The following is a 15199-nucleotide window of genomic DNA, read 5'->3' on the forward strand; positions in this document are numbered from 1 at the left end:
TTTGTTTTTAATCAAATATGATTAACTTGAATCTATAACAACTACTAAAATGTTTGAGCATTCAATGGATCCTCTCACATAACTTGCACCATAATATTAGAATTAATTCTTACATAATGATGTCAATATAATATATTATCATGCCCTAATTATTTTTGTTATTACAACTAATCATAAATATATATTCTAAAAACAAATAAATAAACAAATTCGAATACAATCAAAATTAAAAATTATAATTTGAAAACATAGCTTGACATTAAATAAAATACACCACTTTTTGAATTTTAAAGCAAATAGAATGTATAAATAATTAATCCATAAAATTAATTGTTGTTAAATATAAGGGTCTCAATATGTAAAACATAACAACTAGCTACAAAATTAAGGTATATACCGTAAAATATAAATATAATTATATAGTATAAAATATATTTTAAACTATAAAATCTATTGTGAAATATAAATATATTTTGTATATTTTATACATTTTTAAATTATAAAATCTATTGTGAAATATAAATATAATTATGAATAAAATATATTTAATATATTTTTTAAATTATAAAATAAATAATATTCTAAAAATTCAAATAATCTATTTTCATTGATGTTAAAAGTCAGGTATACCGCAAAAATATGATATACCGAACTTCGGTACAGTATACAAAAATTTTTGGTAAGGTAAAAGTATGATTTTTCGCATACCGAATTTACGATAAGGTATACGATATGGTGGTTTTGGTAAGATATAACGTACCTACCGACTCCTAAAATTTATAATCTGTTTGTTCCCATCACTTATCTCATGTTATCATTGTAAGATCTCGACCATTAAAGGTTATATTTTATTTTATTATTAAATCCCAACCATTAAATGTCATTTTAATAAAAAAAATTTGGATAAATGATTCTCAAATTACATTAAGTTAATCCATACATGTTTTATTATAAAAACAGAACTCACGTTTTTCACAAACTTAAGTTACATTTCTTAAAATTCGAACAAGGAATTTAGTCCTTTACAAATAAATCTCTACTTCTTTACTATTATATCGTTATCATGTGAAAAACATAGCATGAATCAAAGAAGTTTCCAGCCCAAGGAAAAGGAGGTACGGGATAGAATATGATGTTTTACACAGTTACAAAATGCGAGTCCTCTATTATAATATAGCCAGTTATCATTTTAATCAAGCATGCTGTACGGTGCCGCGCATCTAACACACACTCAACCTCACAAATTTCTCGTATGAAGGATAGCTAATAACGCTAATCTTCAGTAAGCACAGCAGCAGTCAGGCCATTTTCGTCAGAGAAGAATTCTCCAAATCTCGTCTCCTGCAACACGTTTCTCCAGAATTACTTGAGGTGATGAATCTGAAACAACCTATTACTACTTATGTTGCATAACATCAAAACCAGTCCCTCTACAAGCTGAAGCCTAATGCTTCAAGAAGCAACCCTCCAAATACATATATAACCGAGACCTACTGTTGAGATGTGACAGGGAAGATAGAAAATGAGGCATTATTAGGCCACCCGCAGCGCGTCACGCGGGTGGCTCGTCAGTGGCGGATCCAGGAATTTATATTCGGGGGTGCGACTTGCGAGTCATATGATAAATCATTATATAACATACCAAAAATAAAAATTAATACTAAAAGCAATATATTTTGAAATATACAAATTTTAGCGTCATACATTTCAAAATACAAAAATAAACTACATTATATCTAATTTATTTTTCTTCAAAACGATTCACTATATCATCATCGGATACTTGTAGAAACACATCTTTCTCAATGAAAGTGACCAAACAATCGTTCAAAGGTTGAGTCAAATAGGGGGACATTATACATATATTATTAATATAAACTCAGAATTTATATTTAAATATATAATACTACTAAAAAGTCCACAACAGAAGCTAAGGTAGCAATTTTGCAATGAGATTTTCTACAATTTTGGACAATACACCAACAATATGAAGTGAATTGTTGATTAAAAAACAACACAACCGATAATTTCCAAGAAAGCATAAAGGGCTTATCATTCACTACATTGGCTCTTGGGCAGAGGAGCCATGGGCTTCTGACGAGAAGCATCAGAAGGAGTAAAGGTTGGATCTTTCTTGCATAAAAAGAGTGATTCTGCAAAATTGGCACACGCAAATCTTCGCTGAGCATTAAGAAGAGGGAAAAACAAGAAAGCTGAAGAGAGAGAGAAAGGAATATAAATCAGTTGAGAAATGGATTCTGCTACCTAAGTTTGAGGTGGAGGAGACGCCGCCTCGCTTGGCTTCCAGCTCCAAGAGGGCTTTACTACTATGTTCCGCCATTGTTTCTGAAACTGTGCAGAGGAGACGGAGAGATAGAGAGTAGGCGATGGAGGTAAAATACATAATACTACTAAAAAAAAAAAAATTTTGGGGGTACACTCGTACCCCCAATGTCCCCTCTCCCTCCGCCACTGTGGCTCGTAACCCGTCACGCCGGGATGAGACGGCGGCGAGACGCGTTGCAGCGTCCCGTCTCGTCCCCAGCCCGCCGAGCGTCCCGTCCCTCCGAGACGGATGGCGAGCCGTCTCGCCACGCGCCCGCCCGACATGGCGCGCTCCGGCGCCATGCGTGACGCCCACTCGCCGGCCCGCGAGTGGGCATCGTCACGCTGACGCAACAAATCATTTTTTTAAATTCGAATTTAAAAAAATAATAAAAAATCAAAAACGGTAATATTACCGTTTTTTCGACCGTTTTTTCTTTTTAATTTTTATTTTTTTATTTTTTTTTATTTTTTTACTCTATAAATTCTCCTAATTCATCCTCATTTCACACACATATACACATCTATTCTTCCCAAATCATCTCCATTTCCTCTCTAATTTTCATATAACCTCTCATCACAAAATGTCCAGCGACGGAAACTCTGGCTGTGGCGGCTCCGACGGGTTTGACATCAACGCGTTCGGCAACTGGGGGCATGTACAATGTCCTGGCTGGTGGTTCTGGTTCGTCGACGCCGGGGGTACCAACCACCCCATTTTGATGTGGATGCATACGCTCGTCCCTCCGCCCCGAGGTATTCGCAGGGATTATCCCAGATTCGGGAGGATTATTCGGTTGAACCCACTCCGGAAGGAGGCCGAGGCGGTGGAGGCTCCAGGGCGGAGGCGGACGAGGAGGAGGAGGAGGATCTAGGCCGGCATCCGTACAGCCCCAAGGAAACGCTGGCTGTGTACAATGCCTGGATCAGCGTCTCGTACGATCTCATCGTCGGGAATCAACAATCCTGGAAGTGCTTATGGGAAAAGGTCACCGAGGCCTACCATGAGATTAAGCCGAAGGGGTCCCGCCGCCGCACATTTAAGATGCTCCGCGCTCACTTTGATCGAGTCGACAGAGAGGTCAAAAAATTCTGCGCCATCAACAAGAGTGAAGCGGCTCATTACCAAAGCGGAGCCACGGGAGCCGACATTCTGAGGTCGGCTTTGCGAGTCTACTTCGACGACACCGCCAAACAATTCAAACATGTCGATGTTTGGGAGGTCGTCAAAGACGAGGAAAGGTGGGCCGGCGGTGTCCGGTCCAGCTCGGGCTCGACCTCGAAGCGCACAAAGCACACGGAGGGTGGCCAATACTCGTCTAGTGAGGGCGGTTCGGGCAGCGCCGCACAAGAGTTTGCCTCGCAGGAGGTTGAGGGCATGGCAGACGATGCCGGGGGGTCCTCACGTGGGCGCCGTCAGCCGCAAGGGAGAAATGCGGCGAAGGCGGCTAGAGGGAGGAGGGGTAGAGCCGAATCAAGCCAGGTGGGCTCGGGCTCAGGGGCACCCTCGAACTCCCTAATGCCCATGTACATGACCGCCACAATGGAGGACACTTCCCGTATGACGCCTCCCCAATACCAAGCCTATCTTGCCGAAATTGAGTTTATGGCAAGACAACTAGGTATTCCGCCTCCAGGTGGCTTCAGTGCACCTCCACCGCCTTCGGGGGATGATTCGCCGGTGGAGTAGTTTTTTTTTATTTTCTATAAAATTGTATTTTAAATTATGTAATTTTTATTTTTTTTAGGATTTTAATTATGTGTTTTTTTTTTGAATTTTAAGTTGTATTTTTATTTTATGTTGTAATTTTATTTTATTTAATGAAGTGTTTTTTTTATTAATTGAATTTGTTGGAAATAAAAAAATGAAAATGAATGAATAGTAATTTAAGAGATGGAGGGTTGCAGGTTATGTCCCTTAGTTAAGAGATGGAGTAAAAAGTATAGTGGTACCCAAGAATAGTAATTTAAGAGACGATTTAAGGGACGGATAAGAGACAGCGTTGCAGATGACCTTATGACCCCTAGGTGAGAGGACAAAATTCTGAACCACCATGTAGTTCTTCGACAAAGACTACCACCATTTTCCTGCCTGTTTCTATGTATCTGATGTGTAATTTTCGAGTTCAAATATCAAATGCAAGATCACACAAGTTTAATAAAAATAACTCTAATATTACAACGATACTGCAAGAATACAGCATCGAATGTACTACTTCGAGTGTCGATCCACATGGAGGGCAAAGATTATTTAATTCTAAAGTAAACAAAACACATACTAAAGAATACTTGGGTTTGAAGTTTTTTTTTTTTATTTCAAGAACATGCAACAACAATTAAAAGAAATAAAACAAGCAAGATGAATCAAGAGATGAGATTGTTACTCCAAACATACACGGATAAAACGATGACTTATACTAATATTCAATTCTATCATATGAATTACGGGACTTAAGCATTAATTCGCGATGCTAGCACTAAACATGCTTGACATACAATAGCTTACGAATAGCTGAACACATATTATATAAACCACCTTCAATAATCTAAGAATCCTACGGATGCGCGAGACTCAAAGATCAAATACTATTAGCACATGACATCCATTATCGAATTATCATTTGAACAATTCTAATTGACAACTCTTTACCACGAAGATTCATCTTATTCAATGTTAAAGAGACATTTGAATAAGAATAAAGATCTACTACAAATGATGCAACAAAAGTAATAGATTCAAGCACTAAAATTGTGATAAAGACGAACATAAGATAAAAGAAGAACATAGTATAAATCACACGAACAAATTATCCGATTACATGTTTGGAGCAACACTAGAATTCTTAGCCTAGCATTATCGAACTAGGAAGAATGAATAAGAGGTCTGAAACCATAGAAACCATGAAGAAATTGATGATGAATTCGTTGAATAATCTCCCAAGCACCAATCGGCACTTTTTTCTTCCAATTGATTTCTTCCCAGAGTCCAACTTCTCTTCTCCCGTAAATCTCCTCCCCCTTTTTCTTTCCTTTTTCCTCGCAATATTCTCCTCTAATTTCCCCCAAAACCTTCAGGAAACTGCAAAATTGCAGTTTAAATTGATCCACCCTGCCGGGTGGATATTTGCAACTGAAAATATCACCCGGTCGGGTGAATGCCTCTGGACTCTTTATGCTTTAAAGTTTTCACCCGGTCGGGTGATTTGTTGGTACAAAAATCACCCGGTCGAGTGATTTGCTCTGGACTCCGCCTTCATTAAAAAAGTCACCCGGCCGGGTGGAATTAGTAGGCCAAAAAATACACCCGACCGGGTGCCTCATTTTGAGAGCTTTTCGGGCAGTCCGGGGAATTTAGCACAACTTTTTCACCATCCGAGCTTCATTCCTTGTTTCGTTTCACCATTCATTCCTCTTCCTACACCATAAAACATACTTTTGCGAGCATCAATCTCTATAAATCATGTAAAGTTAGGGGAATAAAAATGTACAATTTGATTCGCATCAAATACCCCCAAACTTATTTGCTTGCTCGTCCTCGAACAAGATCACATAAAACACAAAACTTTAAAGCTCAACTCACAAAAGTTTTTTCAAAAGTTTTCATAGGAGCGAATCATGTAGGGACGTGTATAACAAAATCTAAACCCCCAACATTTCCAATCAAGATTTCCCACTCTCAAGAACAATCACTCATCAACCTAGAACTTCAATTCAAGGTGCATGTTAAAGTAAGTCCAAGCATAAGATCATACAACTCAAACCGTCGTCATTAACTCATCAAGCATTACTAATCACATAGACTCGCGGATTTCAAATCAAACTTCTTTAACTCTACCAAGCTATTTACAAAACATCCACAAAGTATCAACAATAAGGTCCAAGGTCTTAATTCAAGGTTGTAATGGGGTTAGGGATGAGGTAGGATAAATATGGATAGTGAGCTCAAAGGCTACACATTTGAGTGCCAAATTCTTCCCTCCTACAACTTCCTTCCAAGGATCAAACAACAAGATTTTACAACCAAACTCTCACTCCCCCAAACTTGAGATCCATTCTAAACAAGATTACATCTTACACATATAGAAGTTCCATCTTTATTTCATCAAACTTTTTCTCTTTTTTTCTGTTTTTGAAAAGACCTCAACTTTTGCAAATTTGGAGGTCTTCTTCTTCTTCTTCTTCTTCTTCTTCTTCTTCTTCTTCTTCTTCTTTTTTTCTAAGAACTTCATTCTTTTCACCTATGCATTACATCAAGTCTAAAAATGTCAATACTTTTACAATTCACCACCCAACACTCAAAACTCAAACCACAAAGCTCAAACTTGTATTTAGCACCCAAATAGTAGCAATGTCTATTGATGAGGTTAAAATGAGGCTTATTTAAGTAGTTAAGTGATCGGCTAAGTGTTTACACAAACAAAAGGGAATTAAGCTCAAAGTGGCTTCTAGGGGATCATTTGTTGGACTAGGCATGTGATCATTTGGCCATGTAGTTCATCCTAGTGCCTTATCTTCCCATATCATTAACACATGTGAATGCAAGCACACAACTCAATAAAGCAAATCGATCCAAGATAATTTCCACAAGACATGTGATTTTCATACTCTCCTCAACTCAAGAAATTGGTTGTAATCACAAAATACACTTTCAAATAAATTCATGCAGAAATTCCATCCATCCTAAGCTTTAAAGATCAAGTAAAATCAAGCAAAATTTCCCAACTAGAAAGCCGAAGATCAAGCATTCACTCGTCAAATACATAGATTCAAAACATCTTTATCATACAATACACCCAAAAAACATGCATCATGCATAGAAAATCATTCACAATCCCCCAAACTTGAATGCTTCATTGTCCTCAATCCATGCAAAAAAGAACGTAAAAAGTAAAGGGTAAGAAAACTCCCCCAAACTTGGCAAGAAGTCCATAGTGCATTCGGGTGGGAGGGTGGGTGTATATTCCTTTGTGGGTGTGCTTCCTCATAGGCTCCAATATAAGTCCTATCTCCATGTTGCTCCTACAAAAAGAAACAAAAACCTACAAAAAGAAACACTCAATTCAAAATAAATGTTAGAGGAAAGAATTGAGCAAACAAAACCTCCAACATAAGAAATCAAAAATAAAAGAAAAATAAAAACTTGGGTTGCCTCCCAATCAGCGCCTTTGTTTATAGTCGTTGGCTCGACTTTCTTCATCCTTGATCTACACTTTTGGATCCACTAGTGTAGCAACTTCTCTTGCCTCCAAGCCACTTTCAACTCCAACATAGGCCTTCAAGCGTTGGCCATTCACCTTCCACATATTGTCATTTTTCTGATCTCGATATATCAACAGCACCATAGGGGTACACCTTGTGCACAACATAAGGACCCCACCATCTTGACTTGAGCTTACCCGGAAACAGTTTGAGCCGAGAATTGTATAAAAGGACCAGTTGTCCTTCATGGAACTGACGAGGCTTAATGGCTGCATCATGTATCATCTTAGCACGCTCCTTGTAGAGATCGACACTCTCATATGCATAAAGCCTAAATTCATCCATTTCATTCATGTCAAACATTCTCTTCTCGGCTGCAGCATCATAATCCAAATTTAGCTTTTGCAAATCTCAATAAGCTTTATGCTCAAGCTCTACCGGCAAATGACAAGCTTTTCCGAAGACCAACTTGTGTGGCGAAGTTCCAATCGGGGTCTTATATGCCGTTCGATATGCCCACAAAGCATCATCTAACTTTTGAGCCCAATCCTTTCGAGACGGCTTTACAACTTTCTCAAGCACCCACTTAATCTCTCGATTGGAGACTTCAACTTGACCACTTGTTTGGGGATGATAAGGGGTAGCAACCTTGTGTTGGACACCATACTTTCCTAGGAGGTTTTCAAACAACTTGTTACAAAAATGAGTTCCTCCATCACTGATAATAGCTCGTGGTGTCCCAAAGCGGTTAAAGATGTGAATCTTGATAAACTTCAACACCACTTTGGCATCATTGGTTGCCGTGGCCACTGCCTCTACCCACTTAGACACATAATCGACAGCTACGAGAATGTATTGTTGCCCATTAGACTTGGGAAACGGTCCCATGAAGTCTATTCCCCAAACATCAAAGAGTTCTACCTCGTGAATGTTATTCATTGGCATTTCATTTCTCCATGAGATATTGCCGGTTCTTTGACAACTGTCACATCTCTCTACATAGGATTTTGCATCCTTGAAGATAGATGGCCAAAAGAATCCGGACTGAAGCACTTTAAATACAGTTCGACGTGCTCCAAAGTGGCCGCCATACTCAGAATCATGGCAAGCAGACAAAATCTGAAGGAGCTCATGCTCTCCAACACACGTTCGAATAACTCCATCACTACAAATACGAAAGAGAAATGGATCTTCCCAAACATACGTGCGGGTATCACTAAAAAATTTCTTCTTTAGGTTAGACGACAACCCTTCGGGTATAATGCCCGTGACAAGGTAGTTCGCCAAATTAGCAAACCACGGCACATATGTTTCCCGATCTTCCACTTACAACACTTGCTCGTCGGGAAATTTTTTATTGATCCTCTTCTTTTTCTCATCTTCCGTCTCTTCCAAGCCCTCTAGCCTAGAAAGATGATCAACTACCAAATTATCGGTCCCCTTTTTGTCTTTAATTTCCACATCAAATTCTTGCAATAATAGGATCCATCTCACCAACCGAGGTTTTGCATCTTTCTTATTCATCAAATATTTGATAGCTGAATGGTCCGTGAACACTACCACCTTCGTGCCAAGTAAGTATGCACGAAACTTCTAAAAAGCGTACACAACTGCTAATATTTCCTTCTCCGTCGTGGTGTAATTCAATTGAGCTTCATTGAGTACTTTGCTAGCATAGTAGATAGCATGTAGGACCTTGTCTCTTCTTTGGCCTAAAACGGCCCCCACAGCATAGTCTGAAGAATCACACATCAACTCAAATGGTTTCGACCAATCAGGTGTGATAATAATAGGAGCTTCGACTAGCTTTTTCTTAAGCAATTCAAATGCCTCAAGGCATTTATCATCAAAGACGAACTTGGCATCCTTCTCAAGTAAGTTGCAAAGTGGTTTTGCAATCTTTGAAAAATCTTTTATGAATCTTCGGTAGAATCCCGCATGACCAAGGAAACTACGGATGCCCTTCACATTCGTTGGGGGAGGTAACTTAGAGATCACATCAATCTTCGCCTTATCCATCTCCAATCCCAACTCCGACACCTTGTGTCCCAACACTATGCCTTCTTTGACCATGAATTGACACTTCTCCCAATTAAGCACGAGATTCGATTCTTCACATCTTTGCAAGACCCGTCTCAAATTTTCTAAGCAAAGGTCAAATGAGGATCCAAAGACGGAGAAATCATCCATAAAGATCTCCATAATGTCTTCATTCATGTCAGAAAATATTGCCATCATGCAACGTTGAAACATAGCCAGTGCATTGCACAAACCAAAAGGCATCCGACGGAAGGCATAAGTACCAATAGGACATGTGAATGTCGTCTTTTCTTGATCTTCCGGGGCAATTGCAATCTGATTATACCCCGAGTATCCATCTAAGAAACAGTAGTGAGAATAACCCGCAATCCTATCAAGCAACTGATCTAGAAATGGCAACGGAAAGTGATCTTTTCTTGTTGCCTTGTTCAATCTTCTATAGTCCATGCAAACTCTCCATGAGTTTACCAATCGAGTTGCTAAGACTTCATTCTTTACATTGACTGTCACGGTTATTCCTCATTTCTTCGGTACACATTGCACCTGGCTAACCCACTCACTATCGGATATGGGATAAATTAGGGCTGGCAAATCGTGCGGATTGGGTCATTATCGGGTCAACCTGATAATGACCCAACCCAATAAGGCGTAACTTGAACCCTACCTGTTAAGGAAACTGTAAATCCGAACACGAACCCGACCTGCTACCTTCAAATCCGAACACGATCCGCACCCGACATGAACCCGTTATCAACACGATATAATATGGGTTGACACGACACGATAACAACCCGAACCTGATATTACACGATTAAAACCTAATATTACACGATTAAACCTTAATTTTTAACCTAATTTACACAATTAAAATTCGTTTTATACTATTTAAACCTAATTTATAAGAAATTAAAAAATTAAAGTAATATATATTTTTTTAAATAATAATAAAAATAATAATATTATTTCTTAATGGGTTACCCGTATCCGACCCACATCCGACCCGAACCCAACCCGAAAGTATCAGGTTCTTAATGGGTCAACCCGATAAGGACACGGATCCAATAAGACTTGACCCCAACCCAATAATTTCGTGTGGATTCGTGTCAGATTATCGTGTCGTGTTGAAAATTGCCAGCCCTAGGATAAATCATCCCAAATTTCAGCAGTTTCTTCACTTCCTTTTCCACCACTTCTTGCATAAGTGGGTTCAACCTTCTTTGTCTCTCTCTTACCGGCTTAGCTCCATCTTCCATCAGAATTTTATGCATACAAATTGCGGGGCTGATTCTTTTGATATCGGCGATGGACCATCCTAGAGCTTGCTTGTACGACTTCAGCAACTCTATTAACTTGGATTCCTCTTCATCATTCAACATAGCCGATACTACTACCGGTAGAGTTTCATCCTCACCAAGGAAGACGTATTTCAGATTTGTCGGGAGTGGCTTCAATTCAAGCTTTGGTGGTACTTCGATTGAAGGTTTCACATCCGCCACGAAAGTATCCACCACACATTCATTTTCGAGACTTGGTTGATCAACTTGAGAATCTTCTATTTCATCAAAATTTACTTTGATTGTTGAACCAAAGTCTCTTTCCAAACTCCCTTTGTCATATACACTTCCTTCTATTCTTGCCGAGCAACACATCTTGTCAAATATACACTTGTCGAGAACATCAACTCTAAAACACGCTTTTGCATCACTGGGGTGCTTCATTGCCTTCTCTACATTAATGGTCACTTGTTCACCATTAATTCTGAACGTGACAGAGTTGTCTTTTGCTTCAAGCAACACATCTCCCGTGGCAAGAAATGGTCCACCAAACAGGATTGGTACCTCTTTGTCCTCAGGTATGTCCAAGACTATGAAATCAACAGGGATGACGAATTTGTCGACTTTGACCAAGACATCCTCTACTATTCCAGTGGGCTTCACTATTGAATGATCAGCCAATTGTAGAGCAATGTCAATAGGCTCCATTCTATCCTCTAGACCAATGGCACGTGCAGTTTTCAGAGCCATCATTGAGATCCCCGATCCTTGATCTAATAAGCGTTTTGTGAAGATTGTATTGCCGATCTCGCAAGGAATCACATAACTTCCGGGGTCCCTCTTCTTCATTGGCATCAATCCAGAAATCAGTTGTGAGCAATTCATGCTCAAAGCCACTATTCCCTCATCTTGTAGTTTCTCCTTGTTTGCCATCATATCTTTAAAGAACTTGGGAAAATTAGTGAAGAGGTCCACTAATGATACATCCACATTCACTTTTTGGATCACATTCATCATCTACTCGAAGCTTTTCTCCTTTGGAACCCTCTTCTTCCTCTTGGTGGATATGGTGGAGGAGGAATATGATTGGAGCAGTTGAACTTGCTTTTAGGATCTTGTGCCGGACTTGTCATCTTTCTTTTTTACTCCATTTCCACTATCTTCTTTCCTTTCTCTTCTACTGAAAACTTTCCACTTGACTCGGATTCTTCACCATGTTCCTTGCTGCCAGATGCAGCCTGTTCTTGACCATGTTGGGCCCCATACACCAACGCGGGACTACCCTTACATGCCTCGTCCGCCCCTGCGTGCGAGGAATACAAGCCTAACAGCTCATCCGCCCCTGCGTGTGAGATGTCGGAAGTACCTTGGCCGTCCATTAATGGTGTTGAATCCAACTCACTACCGTTTCTCAAAGTTACTACCTTACACTGTTCATTGCCTTTCGGATTGGGCACTGTATTACTCGGGATGGTATTAGGGATTCTTGTATGAGATGCCGTAGCAAGCTGCCCAATTTGAGTCTCAAGATTCCTCATTGTAGCCTCCATCTGTCCAAACTTTTCCACTGTTCTTTCCTTGAAATTCTCATTCTCCTTTTGACTTTTAGTCATAAAAGAGAAAATCTGACCCAATTGATCCTCAACTGATGACTTCTTCTCAAAACCTGGGGGTTGAGTGTTGTTCCTCCATTGATTACCCGAGGTGTTGCTAGGACCAGCTTGATTCCAGTTTGTTTGTTGAGGGCCTCCAATTCTGCTGATTGTTGTATTGATTGCCTTGGTTGAACCCTTGACGATTGTTACCAATGTAGTTCACGTCCTCCACTGGTGGTCCTTGAAGACTTGGACATTGATCAGTATGATGTCCTCCTTGGCACAACCCACACTTCATCACAGTTACTGCTTGAGGTTGAGGAGTCAGTTGAAGAGATTTCACTGCTTTTGTCATTGACGACATTTGGGTGCTTATATCCGCCAATTGAGCTTCTATTGCTGTCACTCTTTCTGCATCTTTTGTAGCACCAAATGTATCTCCTGCCTTGATAACAGAGTAATCCAAACGGTGGTGTGCCCTGTGATCGTGTGTGCATTCACAGTTTTTTTTATTTTTATTTTTTTATAACCTGCGCAACAGAAAATACATCAAGCACAAGCACAATATTTTACCCTATTACCGAAAGCGAGACCTCTCGACAACTTCGGGATAAGTTCTATAAAAAGTGTGTGCTTAAGTGAAAACTAAACTACCCTAACTAAAAGTTAGAAAAATATCACCAAAAAAATATACTCCTTCGTCTTCAAGTCCAGACGTGATAGATGGCTATCACCTCCTAAGAAGACGAAGTAAGTACCTTTAACATAAAAAGAAAGATCAAATAGAACACAAAATACAAGCTAGAAATTAAACAATCTATTGCCTTCCCCGGCAACGGCGCCAAAACTTGATGTGTAATTTTCGAGTTCAAATATTAAGTGCAAGATCACAAGTTTAATAAAAATAACTCTAATATTACAATGATACTGCAAGAATACAGCGTTGAATGTAGTACTTCGAGTGTCGATCCACATGGAGGGCAAAGATTATTTAATTCTAAAGTAAACAAAACACATACTAAAGAATACTTGGGTTTGAAGTTTTTTTTTTATTTCAAGAACATGCAACAACAATTAAAAGAAATAAAACAGGCAAGATGAATCAAGAGATGAGATTGTTACTCCAAACATACACGGATAAAACGATGACTTATACTAATATTCAATTCTATCATATGAATTACGGGACTTAAGCATTAATTCGCGACGCTAGCACTAAACATTACTTGACATACAATAGCTTACGAATAGCTGAACACATATTATATAAACCACCTTCAATAATCTAAGAATCCTACGGATGCGCGAGACTCAAAGATCAAATACTATTAGCACATGACATCCATTATCGAATTATCATTTGAACAATTCTAATTGACAACTCTTTACCACGAAGATTCATCTTATTCAAAGTTAAAGAGACATTTGAATAAGAATAAAGATCTACTACAAATGATGCACCAAAAGTAATAGATTTCAAGCGCTAAAATTGTGATAAAGACGGCCATAAGATAAAAGAAGAACATAGTATAAATCACACGAACAAATTATCCGATTACATGTTTGGAGCAACACTAGAATTCTTAGCCTAGCATTATCGAACTAGGAAGAATGAATAAGAGATCTGAAACCATAGAAACCATGAAGAAATTGATGATGAATTCGTTGAATAATCTCCCAAGCACCAATCGGCACTTTTTTCTTCCAATTGATTTCTTCCCAGAGTCCAACTTCTCTTCTCCCGTAAATCTCCTCCCCCTTTTTCTTCCCTTTTTCCTCGCAATATTCTCCTCTAATTACCCCCAAAACCTTCACGAAACTGCAAAATTGCAGTTTAAATTGATCCACCCTGCCGGGTGGATATTTGCAACTGAAAATATCACCCGGTCGGGTGAATGCCTCTGGACTCTTTATGCTTTAAAGTTTTCACCCGGCCGGGTGATTTGTTGGTACAAAAATCACCCGGTCGGGTGATTTGCTCTGGACTCCGCCTTCATTAAAAAAGTCACCCGGCCGGGTGGAATTAGTAGGCCAAAAAATACACCCGACCGGGTGCCTCATTTTGAGAGCTTTTCGGGCAGTCCGGGGAATTTAGCACAACTTTTTCACCATCCGAGCCTCATTCCTTGTTTCGTTTCACCATTCATTCCTCTTCCTACACCATAAAACATACTTTTGCGAGCATCAATCTCTATAAATCATGTAAAGTTAGGGGAATAAAAATGTACAATTTGATTCGCATCAGTATCAAAGGCTCGAGACTGGACATAAAAGGTGAGCATCCAAATTTTAAAGAACACATGCAGTGAAATTGCAATCATAAGCAAAGGTGTGAAAAAGACCAAACTACATAAATTTACATGCCTACCTCAGAGATTCACTACACTCTGTATTCACCAACATGCATCCACTTTGTAGATGACCACTTATTCCTTTTGATAACAGGACAGCCTCCTAAAATCAAATTACAGGGGTGTCTGTTAAATCGGAAACCAAAACATAAAACTAAATAAAATAACTAAAAAGAAAAGCAGAGGGTCAAACACAGATCTTGCCTAAAAGATATAGGAAGAATATCTCTACTTCATGAAAATTCAGCATGAGACTGCAAATATCTATCATCAACACAGCATAAAAAGGAGGCCGCCCTGTCAATTAGTTTCGGACTTCGTATTCGCTGACATGGATCAACTTTGTAAATGACCACACGACTGCCTCCTAGAATCAAATAACAGAGTTCCACAGAATCAGAAACTAAAAGTTAAA

General features: G+C 39.2%; 1 long non-coding RNA gene across 1 annotated transcript; it reads right to left on the minus strand.

The window, feature by feature from the left end:
* Positions 1-968: 968 nt before the first annotated feature.
* Positions 969-14881, minus strand: LOC121754958. The gene is made up of 2 exons (XR_006040592.1): positions 14802-14881; positions 969-1341 (listed from the first exon to the last, which is right to left on the minus strand). It is a non-coding gene; the product is annotated as an uncharacterized LOC121754958 (long non-coding RNA).
* Between the last annotated feature and the right edge of the window lie 318 nt (positions 14882-15199).

Source organism: Salvia splendens, chromosome 11 (genome assembly GCF_004379255.2).
Source record: "Salvia splendens isolate huo1 chromosome 11, SspV2, whole genome shotgun sequence".
In the NCBI taxonomy this organism is placed as follows: domain Eukaryota; kingdom Viridiplantae; phylum Streptophyta; class Magnoliopsida; order Lamiales; family Lamiaceae; genus Salvia; species Salvia splendens.